Genomic DNA, 23,168 nt, shown 5'->3' with positions numbered 1-23,168 from the left:
TGGTTTTTTTTTTAAATGTTTCTAGTAAATAATTGTGAAGTGATAGCTTTATTTTAATCTTGGGGATCAAAAGCATGTAGCTAAGAACTTTTCCCAAAAAACATTTTAAAAATTTTATGTCAATGTTGACGGAATAATAAACTTATTGACTCAAGGGTCTTAAATGGATTTTTAGTTTTGATTCAATGTGACAGGACACTTTTTTTAAAAAGTGTGATCTGCAGCCCTCATGTACTAAAATCACCTGTGGTGCTTATATTATAAAAAGGCAGATCTAGGGCCCACACTACCTAAATCTCCTGGGATTGGAGACCAGTGTGTGTGGCTCCTATCATCTCCACAGCTGCTTCTAAGGTACACCAAGTTTAAGAACCATTCTTTCGCATTTTCAGACTAGGGAGTCTTACAAAATGGCAGAGAAGAAAAACCTTAATCTTTTAAAGTTAAGAGTTTAAGCATTAGACTATGCCCTTCTTAAACACAGATTATCTTTCCCATTTTCTCTTTCCAGTTCTTTATACTGTCAAGGGATTGGTGCAGAAATAGGAAACAAAACAGTGAAAGAAAAACTTTATTTCTTAATATACATTTGGCTTTAATAATCACCAAAAAGACTTCCATTTTCTCTCTCCGGCCTGTCCACCAGTTATATTGGCCTTCAACAGATGGTGATAGCAACATACATAAATCTATATCATGCATTTATACACGCAAACATGTTGTATCAGCACTGTGAAGACACAGACTGGGCTTTACTATGGCTGGGGGCCTCTCCCAGGCCACCTAAAAATGAGCACAGGTTTGCTCTATGCAAGAATTTCAACAGAATTGGTCTGGCCATCAGTCCCCAGTTTCCCCGAGGAAAGATAGGATGACAAAATGGGACAGCGTATTTGAAGTGAGGTCAGTCCAATTCGGGTATCATAGAAGAAAAGAAATAGGATGTGCTAGCTGAAGCCTGAGATGGTATCTGTGAAGTCACCACGTTCATGATGTGAACTCAACGCAGATGCCACAATGCAGACCAAAGCCCAGCCTGACTCAACCCAACAGGATCAGGTGTGGATCTGTGAGCAGCGCTCACTGAGTCCCCACCAGTACTGTCCAGCAGGGCACCGCTCCTCAGTATTGTGCTTTTAGGACCTGCCAGAAGAGCTCCAGCATTGGGACCACATGCTTCATTCATCAGAATCAGGGTCCTGTCTCCACTGAGTTTTCCATCTCAGGGCAGCTGATGAGGCAAGAAATGTGCTGTTGCTAGTTCCCACGCTGCTGGGGCTATTGAGAAGTAGTCTCACAAAACTGTCTATGCAAACGACACATCTTTTGCTTCATGCTGGGCCAAGTCGGCCTTGGCTAACGGTATTCCATAGCTGTCAGAAAGGCTTTCTGTCTTTCTTCCCGCTCCACCAGGACACACCTCTGTCTCCCTCTTCTGGATCCTCCAGTGGACTTGGAGGAATGAGGCCCAGATGCTCCTCAGCAGATAGGTAGCGGCACAGAAGAGGGACAGGCCCACCCTTCCTGTTATTTTAAGGACCTTTGGTGGCTGCGCTTCTTGCATGGTTCCTGGAAGGCAAGGGTCACAAGGCTGGAGTGTGCGGCAGAGCCCTTAGGGAGTTCACCTGCAGACAAAGATAAACCAAACCAAACCAGTGGATATTGCCAGGCCCTGCTGATGGAGTGAAAGCGATGTGGTGATTAAGCCAGGAGTATGGTGAGAGCCAGGTAAGAGGATGAGCTAGGAGTATGCGCTGCGGTCTGGAGGAACAGTAGGTGCCCCCGGTTACGGAGAGCCTCCTCACCTCCCCGTGTTCTGAGATCCCTGCTCCAATTCACTGCATGCTGTGTGGCTGGATCCCACCATTCCCTCTTCAGGGGCCAGGTGACTCTCCAAATCACTTTGTCTCAGCAGAAAAATTGCCTCTGCCATCTTCCCCCAGAAAGAAGTGCTTAGCATGAAACATGCATATATGGAAAGAGCCTGTTGTAGGAAGAAGAGGACATTTTGCAGGGAAGTTCTCTGTTAGGTTGATGTCCAGTTGACAGAACGAGGACATGAAGGGGCCAAGTGTACATGGACTTCAGGGCTCAACTAAGTTCAGTTCCACCTTTGACAGATGAGGGTGCAGCAGACTCATAGAGACTAAGGGACAAGCCAAAACCACACACCAGTTAGTGACAAGCCAAGTGTTAGAACCAAGGCCTCAGGTCCTTTCCAATGATCTATAGGAGGTCGAGGAGAAAGCTTCCACACTGGAAAAAGCCAGTGGATACTAGAGGAGATTTTGAGGTTACGTTTTCTGGGACAGGAATAAGGAGTTACAGAGACAATCCTGTAAGTGTTGCTCTAAAGAGGCTCAGGAAAGAAAGGAATTATCAGAGAAAAACAAAAAGGAATTATTGGGGAAAAAAAAGAGCAAGTTAAGTCATGGCCCTAGTCATTTTCACACTATGTAGATTGACATTCTCTCTGGTTACGATTTAGAAACATTTCTAGAAATATGCTCCATTGCTTATGGCTAATCTTTGAAGTTTCTATTTTATTTTATATAGCAAGCACCAACAAGTGAATAAAGTGAGAGTGAATGAATTGGTAAATGTATGAACTGGGGAGGGGGTTGAATAACTTTGAAATCAGGGCTTTGATTTGGCAGGGCCTGACCCCACATATAGAGAAAGGGAAGGGTCCTTTTCTTGTCCCCCACCCCAGGAAAAGCTGAGGAGCTGTCCTGCTCAACAGTGGAGTGCCCTGGATTGGAGGAGCCTGGGGAGGGGGAGCTTTGGCCTTGGATTAGAGTCCTGGGTGTCTTCCCATCCTGAGGGGACATGGAGAATGGGCAGCTGAGCCCAGGTCTGGGGGAACAGGGTGGCTACGCTGCTACCCTGCTCAGAAGTTGCTCTGATGCTTGGGGTGCACTTGGAGGTGACTGCTTCCAAAAGAGGAGGCTTCTGCCTTCCCCGCCACCACCTTCCCTGGGGTAGCACTTGAATAGGAGTCAATTTGCACCATTCCTGCTGTCACCAGCCCCAAAGACTAAGTAGCTTAAGTAGCTTATTTCTCCCTCTGCAGACCTACTATCAGAGCATTCCCAGCCTTCACCTCCTCCAGCTGGTTCTCCAGTCCTGAAGTAATGAGGGGCCCAGAACACCCTTAGCTCAGGTTGGGTGGAGAGGCCGACTCCCTGAATGTTGCCCTCTCACTGCCTGCCCCACCCTCATCCCATTCTGCAGGACCTTCTGGTCCTGGGGTGTCTCTGGCTTCTGGCTGTGGCATAGATTGGAACCTGCTGAAAGCAGGTGGAGGCTGCTGCCTCAGGCAGGACCCAGGGAATCTACAACCTTTTTGACCTTCTCCACTGGCTCCCAAGCCCTGAATTACCCCTTCCTCTCTCCTGTGTCACACTCCTGTGTCTTGGCCCTCTAGGGACTCCAAATGACAGAACTAGGAGTTATCTGAAAGCTTGAGGCCAGCCCTCCCATGTCACCAAAAGGCAAACTGAGACCCAGGAGAAGGAAAGACTTGCCCAAGTTCAAACAGGAGACAGAGCCCCATTATCATGGAAGAACAGGTGCATGGGGAGGGGCATGCCCATGAGACTTTGGATAGCACTCCACCATTGAGCAGGGTGGGGGTGTGAGGGAAGGGGTCTGGGATTTTTGAGCCCAGGTAGCTTCGCTGAGTCTTTCCTGGTCTCTGGGACTGGGAGCAACAGTTCCTGCGGCCCTGAGCCTCCCAAGCATTTTATGAGAAAGGCAGCAGTGTTGGGTAGGGCAGTGTTTGAGAGTCCCCTCTCCATCCCCGGTCCTCTGCCCCAGCAGCTGAGCAGCAACCCTTAACTCCTATCACTGTAGGCAGCTGCATCATTGTGGAGGGAGTGGTGAGGCTGAGGCCAGTGTCAGAGTCCCCCCACCCCAGAGCAAGGGCCTCTGTGCTGGACCCAGGGGCTAAGGGGTGCTGAGCCCACCTCCTGGGCAGACACCTGCTCCCCACTATCCATGCCTGAGCTGTCACTCAGCAGGGGAGCCAAGAAGCCTTCCCTGGAGCCACTGACCTGTGTGGGCACCAAGGGTGAGATTCCACCTAGGGACCCATGATGGGGAACTGGGTCAGTTCAGTTCCACCCTCCTTCCTTCCCTGGAACCCACAGTCCAGCCAGTGCTGTAACTAAGCTGTGACCAGAAGGGCAGATGCTGTGTGTGTGTGTGTGTGTACACACATGTGAATGCATGCACACACACCCAAGTGGGGGTTGGGAGAACTGACTTTAGGACCCTGAGATATTCAAATATGTAAGACTCAAATAAATTCTACCACAGTGAGAAGGGTACTGAGCTTATCAGAAATCAGGTTCAAATAAGACCCTTAGTCTTATTTGACTTATAAGACTTCCTTAGTCTTGGTTTTCATGTCTGCAAATTGGAAATAATTCCTAGGAGGAGAAACTTACACAAAAATGATCCCCAAGCTGGAAGTTGCTGCATGGAGGCAACACGATGCAGTCCCACTGCTCTCCGCCCCCATGAGAGGACTGAGGATGGGAAGAGGAAGTCTCTGACTCAGGAACACAAGGGCAGCCTCCACCGTCTCCTCACTGCGTCCCTTTCCTCTGCTACTGGCCTCCTCAGCCCTTCACAGGCCCAGGCAGCAGGGGATGAGAGAGGCCCAAGTTCTCAGAGGGAGATTTGCCCTAAGGTTCTCTCCTCCTTCCCAGGCAGTGAGGCTGAGGGGACATCCCCCTCCCAGAGCTCCATCCCGAACCCCTCATGGCAGTCCCCCAGCAGGTTTGAGTGCGTTTAGCTTCCCATGTATTCTCCAGCTTCTCTTTGGGTGTTATGGGGCAAGGAAGAGTTTTGCAACATGCCTAGACCCACAGATTGTGGTCTGGGCGTGCTGGGGCTGCGGGAGGGATTTCAGTCTCCCAAGCCTTCCCCAGAGCTAGGAACTGGCCGGTGACCACCTGCTGTGTCCCAGCAAAGCTGATGGCACCCAGCACATGGCTATTGGCTATTCAGCTGTTCCTGCCACTTGGCCTGGTCCCTGTGCATGCCCCCTCCAAAGACAGCAGGACCCCTGCATGCTGCCCCCACCAGTGATTCTGTAGAGAGGTGAAGGGGAGCCTCTCCCAGCACCCAGCTCCCTTTGCTCTGCCTCCCCCAACTGGGTGGTGACTGAGAATCAGAGGCAGAGGATTTAGAGAGCGTCTCTTTCCACTCCCCATCTGGCAGATGAAGAAACTACCTATCCAGAGATGTGAAGGGACACGTTCTAGGTCACACAGCAGGCCAGTGTCCAGGCAGGTTCCAACCTGAAGTCCCTGGGCCACTTGTGCTGCCCCAGGCACAGATCACCTGCTTCGTCCACCTTCCTTGCCCCCAAGCTTGAACTTGCAGCAAGATCCGAAGATGAGATGCTGAGGGAATTGTTTTACTGATTTGTTGATTGGTTCTCAGATTGAAAAGGGCCCTGAGCTCATCAGCCAGGAAGAAATCCGATTTGGCTTTGATGGCCATAGTTATTGGTCATATATCGTTGAACTCTTTTTATTTTCTATGAACCCGGCAGTGGAGGGGCTCGGGGGCTGGACAGGCTGCTGGGCCCAGAGCTGCTTCTGCACTTGGCAGCTGTGGTCTCCAGCATCACACACCCAGGACTTGGGACTGAGGGTGGGATCCATGCAGTGAGAGGGTATGGTCTGGACAGGCTGGCCAAGGCATGCAGTGAGGGTTTCCAGGAACCTCCTGACCCTTCAGGCCAGGGCATCTGGGAGTCTGGTCAGATCTCACAGGTTATGTAAATGTTGCTGATTTTATTCAGCTTTTATTGTCTTTTCCCCAGTGATGCCAAAGGCTGCTCTGTGAGCTTCAGGATCCAGAGCTGATGGCTTTTGATGGCGAGACCTGAGTTGTGCAGGCAGGGGCAGTGGGTGGGGAAAAGGGGCCAGAGGGGCTCAGTTGGCGGAGTTCCTTTTGGCAGCAGGGCACTGTGGCTAAAAGGATGGGCTCTGACGTTGCCTCCACAGGCTCCAGTCCAGCCCAGCTCTGCAAGCAGCCTTGTAGGGTGGTGGTAGATCAGACATGATATAAATAAATAAAGCACCTCCCATGTGCCAGACACACAGTAGTGCTCAGTGAATGATCAACTCCCCGCTCAGTCCCCTTGTAAGGGGCCTGGCAGATAGTAAGCCCTTGGACTTCTATTTCCTTCTACTGTTTGGCTCTACCAAGAAGAGCTCTTTGGCTTATCTGGGTGTACTGTGTGTGTGTCCCTGTCTGGCTGGCCCAAATGCCATCATTTCTTCCCTCTTCATGACTGCAGGAAAAGACACTCTGAGGAGTGAGCCTTGGCTAGTGATCCAGCAGCCTGAGTCCATTCCCCAACCCCCAGGGGCACATGTGAGCCAAGGGGGGTGTGGGTGGAGAGGCCAAAGGCCTCCCCAGTTGCTGGAGGTAGCCACTGGGAACATGGGAGGATGAGCAGGGCAGCAAGGGCTTTCCAATAATGCTCCTGGACCATCTGTATCCGAATCACCTGGGGAGGTGTTTCAATACAGATTCCAGATTGGGCACGTTGGCTGACACCTGTATTGCCAACATTTTGTAAGATAGGGACAGAAAGATTGCTTGAGCTTGAGATCAGCCTAAACAACCTAGACAAACCCCATTTCTACAAAAAATATTTTATAAAAGACAGCCAGGTGTGGTGGCATGTGTCTGTAGTCTCAGCTACTCGGAAGGCTTAGGTGGGAGGACCACTAGATCCCGGGAGGTCGAGGCTGCATTGAGCCGTGAGAGTGTCACTGGAGTCCAGCCTGGGAAACACAGTGAGACCTCATCTCAAAACAGACCAAACGAAACAAAGCCCAGGTTCCTGGTCCGCACCTCCTCAGAATCTGACCTGGTATCACCCGAGAATCTGCACTTTAACAAGTATGCCTAGTCACTCTGATTCACATTGAAGTCTGAAGATCTTTGCAGCAGAGAATAAAGGAGTCTGCTCCAGTTGACCTGTGGACCTGCCTACAGCAGGGGTCAGACCTTATGATGAACTAAGAAGTTCATAATAATCATACCACCTACTGTGGCTCGGCAGGGGAACAATGTCCCCATCCCCATTCTATATTTCCCTCTTGGTGTTAGGGTGTCCAGTTCTGTCCCACTGAGCCCCCTAGAACAGGGACACAGAACAAGCAAGTGATAGCGGCTGTTGCACCCGTCAACGTTGGATCCCTCTGGTGTTGGATGGGACGTTTCTTCGGGTATAGATGGACCAGGGGAAAGCTTGTTTACCTGATAAATATTGATCCATTGGGTTTACGAGTCAGCGCCCACAGTTTCCTCACCAGCTTTTAGCCCAGGGAGGCCAGTCATCCTTCATGGACTCCATCTGTGCAGCCTGACCCTCTCGAGAAATGGGGGGCTTGGACAGGCTCGCCACAGAGTCCCACCTGACTCCTCTTCCCACCCAACCTGGGCTCATATTAGCCCCGGTTTTCTTTGCAGAGAGGAATGGTCGTTTGTGCCCCTCTGAACGTCCTGCTCGCAAACTGAGCCAACAAAGATGTGTTTCTTAGGGGGATGCAGGGGTGATGGGGAGTTGGGGTAGGTGCCTGCTTCAGCCACAGCCACAAAGCCAGGTTTCCCTGGGGCTGGGGCAGGGGACATAGGGTGATAGATTTTGGGTCTTCTTGCTGGGGAAAGAGCTCAGACAAGTGTGGAAAGTCACTCAGCCACACCCCTTTATGAATCTAGAAGGCATTCCCGGGCTCTGTTGCCATTTTTATTTGAGATTCTAGGTAGGACTTGGGACTTCTTCAGCGAAGACTCTGGGAGGGCCCTAGGATCCAGCTACTAGGATGGGGCTCCCTGCTTCACCCCTACTTTCTCTCTGGGATGCTCCATGGTCCCACTGTATTAGGTTTCTCCAGAGAAAAAGAACCGATAGGAGATTTATATATGTCAGAGAGAGAGATTTATTAGAAGGAATTGGCTTATGTGACGATGGAGGCTGAGAAGCCCCAAGATCTGCAGGCAGCAAGCTGGAGACCCAGGAGAGCTGACGGCATAGCTGCTGTTGGAGACTGAAGGCCTGAGGACCAGGAGGGATGATGGTGTAAGTTCTCGTCTGACAGTTGGAAGGCTGAAGCCCCAAGAACAGCAAGTATTTCAGCTTGAGTCCAAAGGCCAGAAAAGACCAGTGTCGGCTGGACACGGTGGCTCCCACCTGTAATCTCAGCACTTTGGGAGGCCAAGGTGGGTGGTTCATGAGGTCAGCAGTTCGACACCAGCCTGGCCAATATGGTGAAATCCCGTCTCTACTAAGAATACAAAAAATTAGCTGAGCATGATGGTGTGGAACTGTAGTTCCAGCTGCTTGAGAGGCTGAGGCAGGAGAATTACTTGGACCTGGGAGGTGGAGTTGCAGTGAGCCAAGATGACACCACGGCACTCCAGCCTGGGCAACAGAGCAAAACTCCATCTCAAAAAAAATAAAACAGAGAGAGAGAGAGAGACAGAGAGAAAGAAAAGACCAAAATTCAAGCTCTAGCATTCAGCAAATAAAAGTCCCTCTTACTCAGCCTTTTTATTCTATCCAGATCTTCAACTGATTGGTTGAGGCCCACCCTCATTAGTGAGCACCAACTGCTTTACTCTGTGTACTGATGCAAATCTTATCCGGAGGCTGGGCTTGGTTGCTCACTCCTGTAATCCCAGCATGTTGGGAGGCTTAGGTGGGTAGATCACTTGAGGTAGGAGTTCAAGACCAGCCTGGATGACATGGTGAAACCCTGTCTCTACTAAAAATACAAACATTAGCCAGGCACGGTGGTATGCACCTGTAATCCCAGCTACTCAGGAGGCTGAGACCGGAGAATCATTTGAACCTGGGAGGCACAGGTTGCAGTGAGCCAAGATTGTGCCACTGCACTCCAGCCTCGGCAACAGAGCAAGACTCCATCTCAAAAAAACCCCAAACTTATCTGGAAACTGTCTCTCTCTCTTTCTAATAAATCGCTTTTCTGAGAAAAAAAAAAAAGTCACAAAAACAACTGGTCCTATCATACCTTTCCTCTGCCTTCATTTTCCTGGTACAAAGAAAACATATTTAAAGACCAACAATAAATCAGAAAAAATCTAAATAGTAAAAAACAAATAAAAAGTGAAAAAGAGTAAAAGGCGCTAAAAGAGAAGGCAAAATGAGGAAAAAAGAATATTAAATGATCCAGATAGGTATCATATATATGACCAAAAATCAAGAGTTAGAAGAAAATATATTCGTAATGATGGCTATCGGTGGTGTCGGGGTGATATTAGGCATCCCAATTAACATGTTTTCTTCAATGATATCAAATAAATATCAGTGCCCTTTACAGCCCGACTTTTTTTTTTTTGAGATGGAGTGTCTCTGTCGCCAGGCTGGAGCGCAGTAGCGTGATCTTGTCTCACTGCAACATCCGCCTCCTGGGTTCAAGTGATTCTCCTGCCTCAGCCTTCTGAGTAGTTGGACTACAGGCGCACACTACCATGCCCTGCGAATTTTTGTATTTTCAGTAGAGACACGATGTAGCCTTACTTTTATAATAGAACAGCCTTTAACAGGACATGGATCACAAAAGGAAGGGAACATATATTGAGTGCTGACTATATGCAAGGCATTGTTTTAGACACCAAAGCTGTCTTATTTAATCTCTGCAATCGCTGTGTGAAACAGGCACTATTCCTGACTTAAGATTTTGACACCAAGACTCAGAGCAATCCATAAAACAAATGACAAGGTGGGTAGCCCCAGTAATTGTCCCTGTTTTTTATCCCCTGTTCAGTATCATAAGCATCTACACTTAATGAAAAAGAAAAGACACACAAAGAATACAATAGTAAAAGAAATAAAAATTGCAACAAAGAATAAAAGGAAAAATAGCCATTCTCTTACCTCTCTGGATGGGCATGGAACTGCACCAGACTGCTAGAGAGCCGTCGCTGCTGTAAGTCCTCACCGAGCCGAGCCAACTCTGTTCATCTGCTAGTCCTTCTAGCATCAGCAGCAACTGAGAAAAGAAGAGAGAAGCAATACACAAATGGCGCACTGAGACATGAAGCCACAGTTAACCCTGAGAAACAAAAAAATGCATTAGCACGTACTATGACTTAAAAAGCCCGCTATCTTAGTACTTAAGCTTTTGATGGTATTGTATAGTTTTCCCTAGAAGCAGGAAAATGCATTAGCATGTACCATGACTTAAAAAGTCCGCTATCTTAGTACTTAAGCTTTTGATAGTATTGTATAGTTTTCAAATCAATGTCATATTATTTTTTTAATCTTTAAAACCCTGTAAGGTGGAATTCAAACATGCGAGCAAAAATAATAAAAAGGAGAGAGAAGCTAGAAGCACAGGAAAGCAGCTAAGAGAAAGGAGTAAGAGGAAAATGGGACAGGCAAGAGGGAAACATATATAAGAGGAGTTACCAGTATTCTTCATACATTCAATAAATATTTATTGAGCATCTTCCATAGGAAAGACTCCATTCCAGGTTCTAAGGGAAAGCCTACTATGTAGTGGAGGAAAAAGACGTTCATTAATCATAGACATGTGTTATTGTGAGTGTAAGTGCTATAAAGATTAATGAGCTATGATCATGTATAACCAACAGAGAGTTGTTTAAGGTAGACTTGAAAGTCAGAATGGAGTGGGGTGAGTAGTTAGTAAGAGAGATGTTAATGGAGACAGGGAGTACAGGCAAGTCTTTTGGAAAACAAAGGTTAAATGGGCTGTAGCTACAAAGAAAGTTGGGGCAAAGGCAGGGGTTTCCTTCTCTTTTTTTTCAACTGGGAGAAATTTGAACATGGTTAAATGCAGACAGAGGAGAAAGATTCAGTTGAGAGGGAGATGACTTACGTATGAGTGTGAGGGATAACTATTGGTATGTGTCCAAAAGAACTGCTGCTCTTTACAGAACCACATGTCAGAAAGTGGCATCTACAGCTGCTAACGACCAAAGTAGGAAACTTCAGAGCAGTTTCCCGATGAAATACCATTTATGAAAAACCAATACCACAGTTTATTTCACAGTAGAAAAACAAGTTTGTGTCGGGTGTAGTGGTATGCATCTGCAGCTTCAGCTACTCAGCAGGCTGAGGCAGGGAGATTCCTTGAGCCCCAAGAGTTTGAGGCTGCAGTGAGGCATGATTGTACCACTTCACTCCAGCTTGGGTGACACAGTAAGACTCCATATATATATACATATGGGGAGAGAGAGAGAGAGTGAGAGTGTGTGTGTGTGTGTGTGTGTGTGTGTGTGTGTGAGTGAGTCTATATTCCAATAACTTACCTGTTGTCTTTGGTTTCCTGACTTTTTTACCCGGCGATTCTACTGAAGCAACTTTTTCCCAAAGAAGTAATACTTCCTGGGTCAGGTGTTCCACAGCTGGTATGTCTTCAGGAAAATCAGTTGTATTTGCAGGTCCTAGAAGTCAGAAAGTAAGTGTAAACATGAAAATAGTAATCAAAGTACTATGCAGTTGACAAGCACAGACAAATGTTCTTGAAACAGTCTGCCTATACTTTCAAGAAAGATATTGATAAGCACCGGGCAAGGGATTCAATGTGTGCAAATACTGTCTGAAGATGCCCTACAGGTAATCTGAGATGTGAACATTTCCAATGGTCTGTAAAAAGTTTGGAAGGACCTTTATGAGGTCTTCTTTAATCTGTATTTTCCTGGTCAGAGGCTTCGTAGCAGCAGCCTGCACCTGCGGCTCTTCCTCCCACGCCTGCGGCTCTTCCTCCCGTGCCTGTGGCTCTTCCTCCCACGCCTGCGGCTCTTCCTCCCGCACCTGCGGCTCTTCTTCATGCACCTGCAGTTCTTCTTGCACCTGCAGCTCTTCTTCTTGCACAGCCATCATGGACTGTAGAGAAGAAGGTTCCAACTGTGAATAGAGGAAACAATATCTGCCATGTTTACATTTTAACACGGAGGCAAATGCTTTGTGTATCATATCAGTATCAGCCAGTGATGCAAGAGAAAACGAGATAAGAACAGGGCTCTACGGGATCAAATAAAAAACCCATGCAGTATAGTAACAAACAATGTTTTATGGGAAGATGTAACAGTTGTTTTTAATGACATCTTCCACCATAACCGGCACCATAAAACACATCAAATTTGTTTAACAAGCTTATTATGATACTGAAAAAGAATGGTGACCATTAGCAGAAGCAAGAAGAGATGAAGTTTTTACGTAAGTACTTCAGCTAATACAGGAAAAAATGATAGCATTAGGATATCTCCATTTTGCAACCCTTAATGAATTAATGGATCAGGCATCAAATCACAAAAGCTGCTAACATCACAAGAGATGACCAAACAGTACATACCTCCAGATGGAAGAATATGGCACCACCTCTGAAGGAGTCCTGCCAAAAGCTAGCACTACATGCCCTCAACTTTCAGTGTTCTCAACAGAAAATGATAAATACTTGGTTATGACAAAGTTCATTAAAACTCATCATAGGCTGGGCGCCATGGCTCACGCCTGCAATCCCAACACTTTGGGAAGACCAGGTGGGTGGATCATCAGGTCAGGAGTTTGAGACCAGCCTGACCCAAATGGTGAAACCTCGTCTCTACTAAAAATACAAAGATTAGCCAGGCATGGTGGTGAATGCTAGTAATTCCAGCTACTCAGGAGGCTGAGGCAGGAGAATTGCTTGAACCGGGGAGGTGGAGGTTGCAGTCAGTGGAGATCATGCCATTGCACTCTAGCCTGGGTGACAGAGCAAGATTCTGTCTCAAGAAAAAAAAAATCATGATAATATCCATACCTGCTAACATTTACTATGCCACGGGCTCTCTAACAAATGCTTTGTATATAGTCAATTCTTTTAACAAACCCAGTGCTCTGGTGTCTGCCTACTTTTCCCACTTTAATATCTGCCATTTTACTCCTCACTCACGACTCTGTAGGTACACTTGACTGTTTCTGTTCTACGAACACCAGACGTTCTCTTAACTCTAGGCCTTTACAACTACTACTCCCTTTGCCTGAAATATCTTTCCCAGGGCTGTCTTTCTCTGATCCTCAGGTCCCAGCTTACGTGTCATCTGCTCAGAGAAGCGTTCTTTGGCCACCCTATTTAAGATGGTCTCCATCCATGTTACTTTCTATCATTTCCCTCTTATCACTTACTATCATCTATAACTATATCAATCTGTTTGTGTGTATCTCCCCAGTGGAAATTAACTACATAGAGCCAGAGACCTTGCTGATTTCACTCACTACCTTATCCCCAGCACTAGTCCAAGTTGAGAGAAGGTTCCCATATAGCTAATGAATGAAGGAGTGAATCCTCACAACAATCCTATGAGATAACTCCTCTTTGATTTATACATAAGGTGACTTCTACTCTTCAATTTACAGACAAGGTGATTGAGAGAAATTAAGGAACTTGTTCAAAAATCACAGGCCTAGCTAGTAAGTGGTAAATCTAGAATGTGAACTCGGGGAAGCTGACTCAGAGCCACCAGGCTATAATGTGTTCCCAGTAGATGCTGCATATCCATACAGTCTTTATGGTAAGGGCAAGTTATTTTAAATAAACCCTTTTAAGCAAGTTAGCAATAGCTAAATATCACCCCCTCAAAATACCCATTCATAGGCATTAGAATTTCGTGATCCTGAAAACAGGGCAGAACCAAAAAGTAACATTACTCTGGATTTGGTATATGTGAGAAAAACAGGAAGAGCATGTGGAAACTAAAATACCTGACATGAATAATCAGGTAACGGCTAAGGTAGAACCACAGAAAGGAAAGGAGACTAGGGGATTTTAAAAACTGGTATTTCTTCAATGTCACACATTCTCATATCCTAAAAACTAACTGTATCAAAAACATGAGTCTGTTTGTAAGCAGAAACATGGTAATAAAATCAAAAGATAAAAATATGTTAATTCCATCACAAATACAAACACAGGTTCCATATTACAGATCTAGCTATGGCAAAAGGTAGGAAAAAAATCTAAGGAGCTATTTAGACTAGCTAGCTAAAGTTAATTTAGGAAGCCACGACACTGACTGACCTTCTAAAAGAGATGCCAGAGTAACAAACAAGCTTTCAGTTTTAGTCTGTAACTGTGCTGTGATCCTATTTCCTCAACATCACAGTTGAATATGCAACTAGCTGTGTATATATTTAGGAAATACATATTTCCTGTCTGTATTTAATTCTTTTAACAAACCTAGTGATCTGGTTCCTGCCTGCTTTTCCAACTTGAATATCAGCCATTTCACTCCTCACTCATGACTCTGTAGATACAACAGCCTTTTTCTGTTCTGGGAACAGAAAAAGAAAATATATATAGGAAAGGCAGGGGGGTATGAATCTCTAAGACCGAAAAGCCTCTTCTAAAAGAACTGATGAAAAGGCTATGCTCTAGAGAGTTAAAGCATAAGATCGGAAAAATGAATCTTAGGAATTATGTGAAGTCACAAAAGACAGGAGTTTGAATCAAAGCTTTGGCATTTATTAGTTACATGACTATTCTCCACTCTCATTCTATAAGAGAAATCAGTGTTTCAGCTTGTTCATCTATAATAATGGGGCCGACACCATTTGCTTCATGTAGAGTTTTAAGCTTTAGTGCTAATTTAAATACCTAGCACAGTACATTGCATATGAATACTCAATAAACATTGACTATACTCAAGTTTTCTTTCATGTTTCTAAAACTAATTTCATGGGTCTAATGTCATAACTCTAAGCAGCAATCACACAGTATTTCCTATTTACACTAGTTATTTACTATTATTATTATTTTTGGAGGCAGAGTTTTGCTCCTTTCCTAGGCTGGAGTCTGATGGCATGATCTCAGCTCACTGCAACTTCTGCCTCCCAGGTTCAAGTGATTCTCCTGCCTCAGCCTCCCGAGCAGCTGGGATTACAACACCCGCCACCATAGCCGGCTAATTTTTGTATTTTTAGTAGAGATGGGATTTTGCCTTATTGGCCAGGCTGGTCTCCAACTCCTGACCTCAAGTGATCAGCCCACCACAAGCTCCCAAAGTGCCAGGATTACAGGCGTGAGCCACCACACCCGGCCTTTACAGTTGTTTTAGTCCAATTAGCAATGGGGAGTGAGAGTTGTGTTTTTCCAGCACTTAGTAAGTTTTAATGGTCCCAGTATAAAAACAGGAGCATCTTGTTAAGATAATGTATATAAAAAATAACTTATATTTTTCCCCAAAAAGAAAAAAGTCATACCTGGCATTTGGACTCAGATATTCTACTTGGAGAATTATACGCTTTTAAATATAAACTATTTTGAAAGAAAAAATAATAGGGATTTAAAAATTAAGACTTGACTAGAAAACTCACCTGACTCTCTTTTTTAGCCATGAGTTCAAGCTCCTCTTTGGCATTACTCAGTTCTTTTTCCAGCCCTGCCACTGTACTCAAGTCTCCTAAAATAAAAATAGAGTGCTAGTTTTAATTGCTATGAACATAATGTGTTATCAGCTGCCTTCTTTGAGGAATTTACTGAGGACACATTTCAAAAATAAGAAAAAAATAAAACATATACACAGGTTGTTCTTTGTAGCATTATTTATAAGAGCTAAATACCACAGTCATCCTGCATTCTATAAAGAAAAGATTGAATAAAGTATAGTATATTCACAGATGGAACTATATACTGATGTAAAAAAGGAATAAGGACGATCTTTTATCAACTTATATGGAGTGATTTAGAAATCCTGAGACTATGTTAAGGAAAACAAGCTACATGCTTAAGAATACATCTAAGGTAATAGGTTTTACATTAGGAAAAGGGGGAATAAGAATATACATATATACATTACATACACACGGATGATTCATTTGCCGATTTTTGCAAAAAGATTCACAGGAAGAATAACCCAGAAATGAAACTGATTACCTTCAGAAGATGAGTGGAAACAGGAGAGAGGGGATAGGGAAAGAGATGGGACATCTGAGTATATCATTTTATATACTGGAGTTTTGAACTGTGTTAATGTTTCATTCTTAATATGTAAGTCACCTTGACAATTAATGGGAGATAAAAAACCTAAAATTCAATCCTAATATCAACAAATGAATCTATATAGTAAATAAATAATAAAGCCACCCAGAAGATAAAACAAATTAATCCAAATAATTTTTGAACTCACTAACTGAACACTGTCAGTACAAAATACCCTAAAGATAAAAAGAATCACAAAACTACCTCAAGGATAAAAATATTACAAAAAAAGGTAAACATTACAGAATACATTTACTGTTGATAGTGGTATTTTTGTAGTAATTCTGAAACTACTTTTGCATAGTATACTATTCTGCAAATGTGTAAATATTTTGAAATATAGTGACGTTATAAGTAATCAGGGCTCTCAAGGAGATACGAACATGAAATGAAGGAAAAAAGAATCTATACAGTTAAATTGGAATTACAGAAGTCAGTATCAAATCTTCACATGTATACAAATACATACACATGTATTTAAAAATATTCACTGCTAGCTCTGTTCACTTAAAAGGGCCTAGAAGCAAAAGGTATTCATGTGGCAATGATGACATCTTGTGCCCAGATCACAGATTGTCGATGCCATCACCCACTCAAAGGAACCAGGGAGTTCTTTAGGATAATGGCTGATTCTGGGACTGAGGCAGGTAAAGTAAAAGGTAATCATAGAACATCTTACTGTGCCAGAAACTACAAAAGGACAAAAAACAAAGAAACCAAAAAAACTGATGGGGATATGGCAAAGGGTCAGAAAAACAGCTCAATGAGGTTCCCACTGACTGAATCTGGGTTAATTTGAGGAGTAAAGGAAATAATGACTGAAATTAATAATATAATGATTTTTGAAAATTCATATTGATAAAAACAAATGGAGTACAGAGATAGGGAAAGGACAGCTCTTCTTTATAAAATAATATCCACAAAGAAATAAAGAAGAAATTTTACAAACAGAAAATCCTAATTTTTTTTTTGAGACTGAGTCTCATGGTGTCGACAAGGCTGGTGTGCAGTGGGGCAATCTTTCTGCTTCCCAGACTCAAGCGGTTCTCCTGCCTCAGCCTCCTGCATAGCTGGGATTACAGGCATGTACTACCACACCTGATTAATTTTTGTATTTTTAGTAGAGATGGAGTTTCATCATATAGGTCGGGCTGGCCTCAAACTCCTGAGCTCAAGTGATCCACTTTCCTGGGCCTCCCAAAGTGCTGGGATTAAAGGCATGAGCCACCGTTCCCAGCCCTGAAAAATCACTATTTTTAAGCTACCAATGTAAGAGTTGGTTCAAGCAAGGCTCAAATGATACTACAGCCACTGAGTGAATGATTGCTGGAAAACAGAACTGTCAACATCTCAAATTCAGCCAGCGGATGACTTACATATAAAGAGGAAAATGAACCTTTTACAATGGACAGATTTGGCAGCTACAACCTTAACCAAATGACTAAATTTCATATCACCAAGGATGATACAAACTGATTATCATGCACTGATGTGAGGCACTAAGAAAGATGTCATCCAGGCTCACACCTGTAATCTCAGCACTTTGGGAGGCTGAGGAAGGTGGATCATTTCAGGCTAGAAGTTCTAGACCAGCCTGGCCAACACAGTGAAACCCCATCTCAAAAACAAAACAAAACAAACAAACTAGCCAAGCATGGTGATGCATGCCTGTAGTTCTAGCTCCATTTTGGGAGGCTGAGGTGAAAAGATCGCTTGAACCCGGGAAGCAGAGGCTGCAGTGAGCCGAGATGGCGCCATTGCAATCCAGCCTGGGTAACAAGAGCGAAACTCCGTCACAAAAAAAAAAAAAAAAAAAAAAAAAAAAAAAAGGGGGGGAAAAGGAAAAAAAAAAAAAAAAAAAAAAAAAATAAAAAAAAAAAAAAAAAAAAAAAAAAAAGAGAGAGAGAAGAAAAGAAACAAGATACGGTGGGGTGGGGTGGGAGAGGAGGGGAGGAGAAGGGAAATTCATCCATGCTGTATTCCTGCCAAAAATGTTTAACTAGAATCTAACCACGAGAAAAGAATCATGGCTAAATTGAGGAATATTCGCAGTCCTGAATTCTTCAAAAATGTCAGTCTGGCTAAAAAGAAAGAAAAGCTAGGCCACGTGTGGTGGCTCACGTCTGTAATCCTAGCACTTTGGGAAGCCGAGGTGGGCGGATCACAAGGTCAAGAGATAGAGACCAACCTGGCCATGATGAAACCCCGTATCTACTAAAAATACAAAAATTAGCCGGGTGTGGTGGCACGCGTCTGTAGTCCCAGCTACTCGGGAGGTTGAAGTGGAAGAATCGCTTGAACCCAGGAGGCGGAGGTTGCAGTGAGCCGAGATTGCGCCAGTGCACTCCAGCCTGGTGACAGGGCAAGACTCCGTTTCAAAAAAAAAAAAAGAAGTAAAAGCTAAACAATTGTTCTAGATTAGAGACTAAGAGACATGACAACTAAGCAGAATGCATAAGCCCTGGGTTGGGGGGAATCAAAGTAACTATACAGAGCATTACTGGGACAACAGGAACTCTGAATGTGGACTGCATATTAGATACTAAGCCTATATCAAGGTTAAATTTTCTTAGTATGATAATTACATTGTAGCTATGTAGAAGAATGGCCTTGTTCTTAGGAAATACTGACGTATGCAGCATAAAGTATCATGATTTCTGTAAGAAATTTTCCAACGGTTCAGAAAATACATTACATCCACATACATGTGTGTGTACATACAAAGAAATAAGGCAAATATGGCAGAATGTTAACAACTGGTCTGAATAAAAATGTATGTGAGTCTTCACTATACTATTCTTGCCCCTTTTCTGTAGGTTTGAAATTTCCAAAATACAAAATTTAGAGAAAAGAACACTTTTTAAAAAAGGCAAAAAATAAATAAAACAGATCCAACATTATTTTACTCTTTGATTAGTATAAAGTTTTCAAACTAGAGAATGACTACTCGTAAGACTGTTCTAAACCATCCCCTGAATGGGGCTAGGCTTGGCAAATAACTCAGTGTACTCGGCCTACCCTTCCTGACAGTTTCGTGTAGATGATGTCGAGTTACCGCGAGCGGCCCCAGACTTGACAGATACCCGGGGAAAGCTGTCAGCACACGGCCCTGCTGTGCAGGACTGGAACCACTACCTCCTGCATTTCTGAATCCCTGCAAAACTATCTGAAAAGGAGAATAAGGTCAGACTTTCTCGGGGCCAAATTGGGACCCCAAAGCAACAACCTCAACTCAACATGAGGTAAGGACAGTTCTTCAGCCTTTCAGACGAATTCCTAACTTATTTTTTCCACTAAAGTAGGAAGAGAAGAGAATCTTAGCCAAACCGATTACCTGCGGCCAGCGGGTTGGCGGCGACCCAGGCGCTGACAGCGTCAGTGGCGTCCAGGGGGTCTGCGGCGTCCACGCCGAGCTCGGCGCGTCAGCGGCGTCCCATGCGCTAACGGCGTCAGCGGCGTGACGGCAGCGTCCCCGTCCCAGGCGCTGATGGCATCGGCGGCGCGGTCCGCGCGTCAGGAGTGTCCGCTGCCAGGTAGTCTCCTCGGGGGCATCCGCGGCGCGGTCAGCGGTTCGGCGGCCCAGGGGCGTCGGCGCGTAATGGGCGGCCACGGCGTGTCAAGCGCTGACGGCGTCTGCGGCGCGACGGCGGCGTCTGAGGCAAGGTCGGCGTGTTGGGGGCGTCCGCGGCGCGCTCGGCACATCGGCGGCGTCCAAGGCGCGTCGACGGCGTCCCAGGCGCGGATGGCATCCGCGGTCGGCAGTGTCGGTCGGCAGTGTCGGCGGCGAGGTAGGCTGGTCGGGGACATCCGCTGTGCGGTCAGCGGTTCGGCGGCGTCCCAAGCGCGGACAGCGTCCGTGGCGTCGGCAGCGTGGTCAGATCGTCGTGGTCGGAGCGTCGTGGGCGTCCGCGGCGTCCTAGGCGCTGACGGCCTTCGCGGGGTCTGCGGCGCGACGGCGGTTCCCGAGGCGCCGTCCCTGCGTCGGGGCCATCCGCGCCGCGGTCTGCGTCGGGGCCGTCTGCTGCGCGGTTGGCCCCTCCGCGGTTTCCGAGGCGCGATAGTGGCGTCCCAGGCGCGGATGGCATCAGCAGCGCGGTCGGCACATCGGGAGGGTCGGCGGTGGCCGCGGTGCGGTCAGTGGGTTGGCGGCGTCCCAGGTGCTGACAGCGTCAGTGGCGTTGGCGGCGAGGTAGGCGCGTTAGGAGTGTTAGCGGCGTTGGCGGCGCGGTCGGCGCGGTCGGCGTAGGCTGCGTCCAGAGGATCTGTGGCGTCCGCGCCGATGTCGGCGCGTCAGTGACGTCAGCGGCAAAACGGCGGCGTTCGCAGGGTCAGCGGCGCGACAGCAGCGTCTGAGGTACTTCGGCGGCGTCTGCAGATAGCATCCGCGGCGCGCGGGAGTGTCGGCGCGGTAGGCTGGTCGGGGGTAGTGGTTCGGCGGCTTCCCAGCGCTTATAGCATTAGTGGCGTTGGCGGCGCGGTAGGCTCGTCCGGGACATCTGCGTCGCGGTCAGCGGCGTCCCACTAGCTGGCAGCGTCGGTGTTGTCAGCGGCGCAGTCGGCGCGTCCCAGGGGCTGACGGCGCCCGCGGTGCGCTCTGCGTCGGGGGCGTCTGCGGTGCGTTGTGGACGTCCGCGGTGTCTACGGCGCGACGGCGGCTTCCGAGGCACCTTGGCGGCGTCCTTGGCATCGGCGGCGCAGTGTGCGCGTCGGGAGTGTCGGCTGCGCGGTGGGCGCGTTGGGGACGTCAGCAGCGTCGGCGGCGCGCTCCACGCGTCAGGGGCGTCGGCGGCGTCCAGGGGGTCTGCGGCTTCCGCGCGTCGGGGGCGTCGGCGGCGCGGTCCACGGGTCGGGGGGCGTCGGCGGCGTCCGCGCGTCGGGGGCGTCGGCTGCGCAACAGTGGCGTCAGCGGGGATCGGCGGCTCGTTCGGCGTCTGCGGCATATGCCGCGTGTCGGGGACGTCCGCTACGCGGTCGGCGGCGTCCACGGGGTCTGTGGCGCGATGGCGCGCCGGTGGGGACTGGGCGTCAGCGTCGCGGTGGGCGCCGCGCATCGGTGGCGCGGGCCGGTGCGTCGGCGGTGCCCTGATTAAGGTTTGCTGGGACGTCCACGCAGCGTTTCCAAGGTGAGTGCTGAGGCGGGGCTGCGGCCAGGATCTGCACTGAAAGTTTAAGGCTTAGCAGGAAGTCAAGTTTCGGGGGAAGTCCACCCAGCCTTTCGAGGTGAGGGCGCCGCGCCAAGCCGGGAGGGCGGTGAGTCCCGGACTGGCGGCGCATAGCTGGGTCAATGTGCGCGGCGGGGGCCTCCACAACTTTCGCTGTGCCAGCGGGGCGGGCGCTCTGGGCGCCCCCGAGCGCTTGTTTCCTGCGTTGGATTTCTCGCCGGCCGCAGCCCTGCTCTCGTGGGCTCTAGGGAAGAAACTCGCGGGCGGGTCTTCCTGTGGCATCCCGGAGGGTGTAGGGATGGAGCAGCTTCGGGGGCACATCCTGTTGAGCAAAGTTACAGAAGCAGATGAATTCCTTCATCTGGTTTCCCCCGTCCTTTTTTTTTTTTGAGATGGAGTCTTGCTCTGTTGCCAGGCTGGAGTGCAGTGATGCAATCTTGCTTCACTGCAACCACCCCCTCCCAAGTTCAAACCATTCTCCTGCCTCAGCCTCCTGTGTAGCTGAGACTGCAGGCACCTGCCACCATGCCTTGCTAATTTTTGTATTTTTAGTAGAGATGGGGTTTCACCATGTTGGCCAGGCTGGTCTTGAACTCCTGACCTCAGGTGATCCACCCACCTCGGCCTTTCAAAGTGCTAGGATTGTAGGCGTGAGCCACCGCGCCCCGCCCTGGTCCCCCCCCCTTTTTTTTTTGAGACGGAGTCTTGCTCTGTTTCCAGACTGGAGTGCGGTCGCACAGTCTCGACTCACTGCAATCTTCACCTCCTGGGTTCAAGCGATTTCCCTGCCTCAGTCTCCCCAGTAGCTGGGGCTGCAGGTGTGTGCCACCATACCCGCCTAATTTTTTGTATTTTAGTAGAGACGGCTTTCCCCATGTTGGCCAGGAAGGTCTTTATCTCCTGACCTTGTGATCCACCCGTCTCAGCCTCCCAAAGTGTTGGGATTACGCCTAGGCCTGAGCCACCACACCAGTCTTTGTTCCCTTTTTGCCTCCGTATTTTCTTTCATTTTTAAACCACATGTTTGTTTAAATTGCAGTCCTGAGAACATGCTTTATCTGATCATTAGTGTATAGTTACTTCTATTCTGTTCTGAGAGTCCATCAGATTCCTCAAAAGGTCCCAGGTATCCCTTTGAGTGGGTGACTGAAAGTATAGGCATTTCTTTTTTTTTTTTCCCATGAAAGTTTTTAGTTTATTAACCTTCTCAGGAAAAATCTACAATGACCATAGATAACATTACAGCACCTTTATTCCTTCGGCTGTGATCCAATCTCCAGCTCACTTTTTGCCCGCGCCAGCATTAGCATTTGCAGTCCCCCTGACTTTGTTCATTCTGTTCTTTTGTTCCTTTCACTTTTTGCCGTCTTTTTTTTCTCACACAGGCCATGTCTTGGAAGTCTATGTTTGGGTTCATTTTTCTTTGCATAATTCAGGCAATCATAAATCATGCCAAAGCTGTTTGTCTTGCCACCACCAAAATGAGCTCTGAACCCAAATACGAAGATGACATCCAGTGTGGTGTGTGGTCTTATACATTTTGGCTAGTTTTTGCCTAATTTCTGTCTGAAGTGCTGTTGCCTTCCCTGGGTGAAGGACATCAGTGACCCTTCATTTTTCCTCTGAAGTAGTCAATTGGTCATAAACTTTTTAGTGTGGATAGTTACTGTGTCTTTCATGATGGCAGCCTATCCTCAGACATCCAGGAAGGAAAAGACTCTTTTTTTAGTTGTATTTTAGGTTTTGGGGTACATGTGAAGAACATGCAAGATTGTTGCATATGTACACACATGACAGCGTGATTTGCTGCCTTCTTTTTTTTTTTGAGATGAGGTTTCACCATGTTGGCCAGGCTGGTCTTGACTCACATGATCTGCCCACTTCGACCTCCCAAAGTGCTGGGATTACAGGATTGAGCCACTGTGCCTGGCCTTTTTCTTTTTCTTTGTTTCTTTTTTTTTTTTCAAGA

Source organism: Cebus imitator, unplaced genomic scaffold (genome assembly GCF_001604975.1).
Source record: "Cebus imitator isolate Cc_AM_T3 unplaced genomic scaffold, Cebus_imitator-1.0 Scaffold725, whole genome shotgun sequence".
NCBI classification, from domain to species: domain Eukaryota; kingdom Metazoa; phylum Chordata; class Mammalia; order Primates; family Cebidae; genus Cebus; species Cebus imitator.
This window is presented reverse-complemented; position numbering follows the sequence as displayed.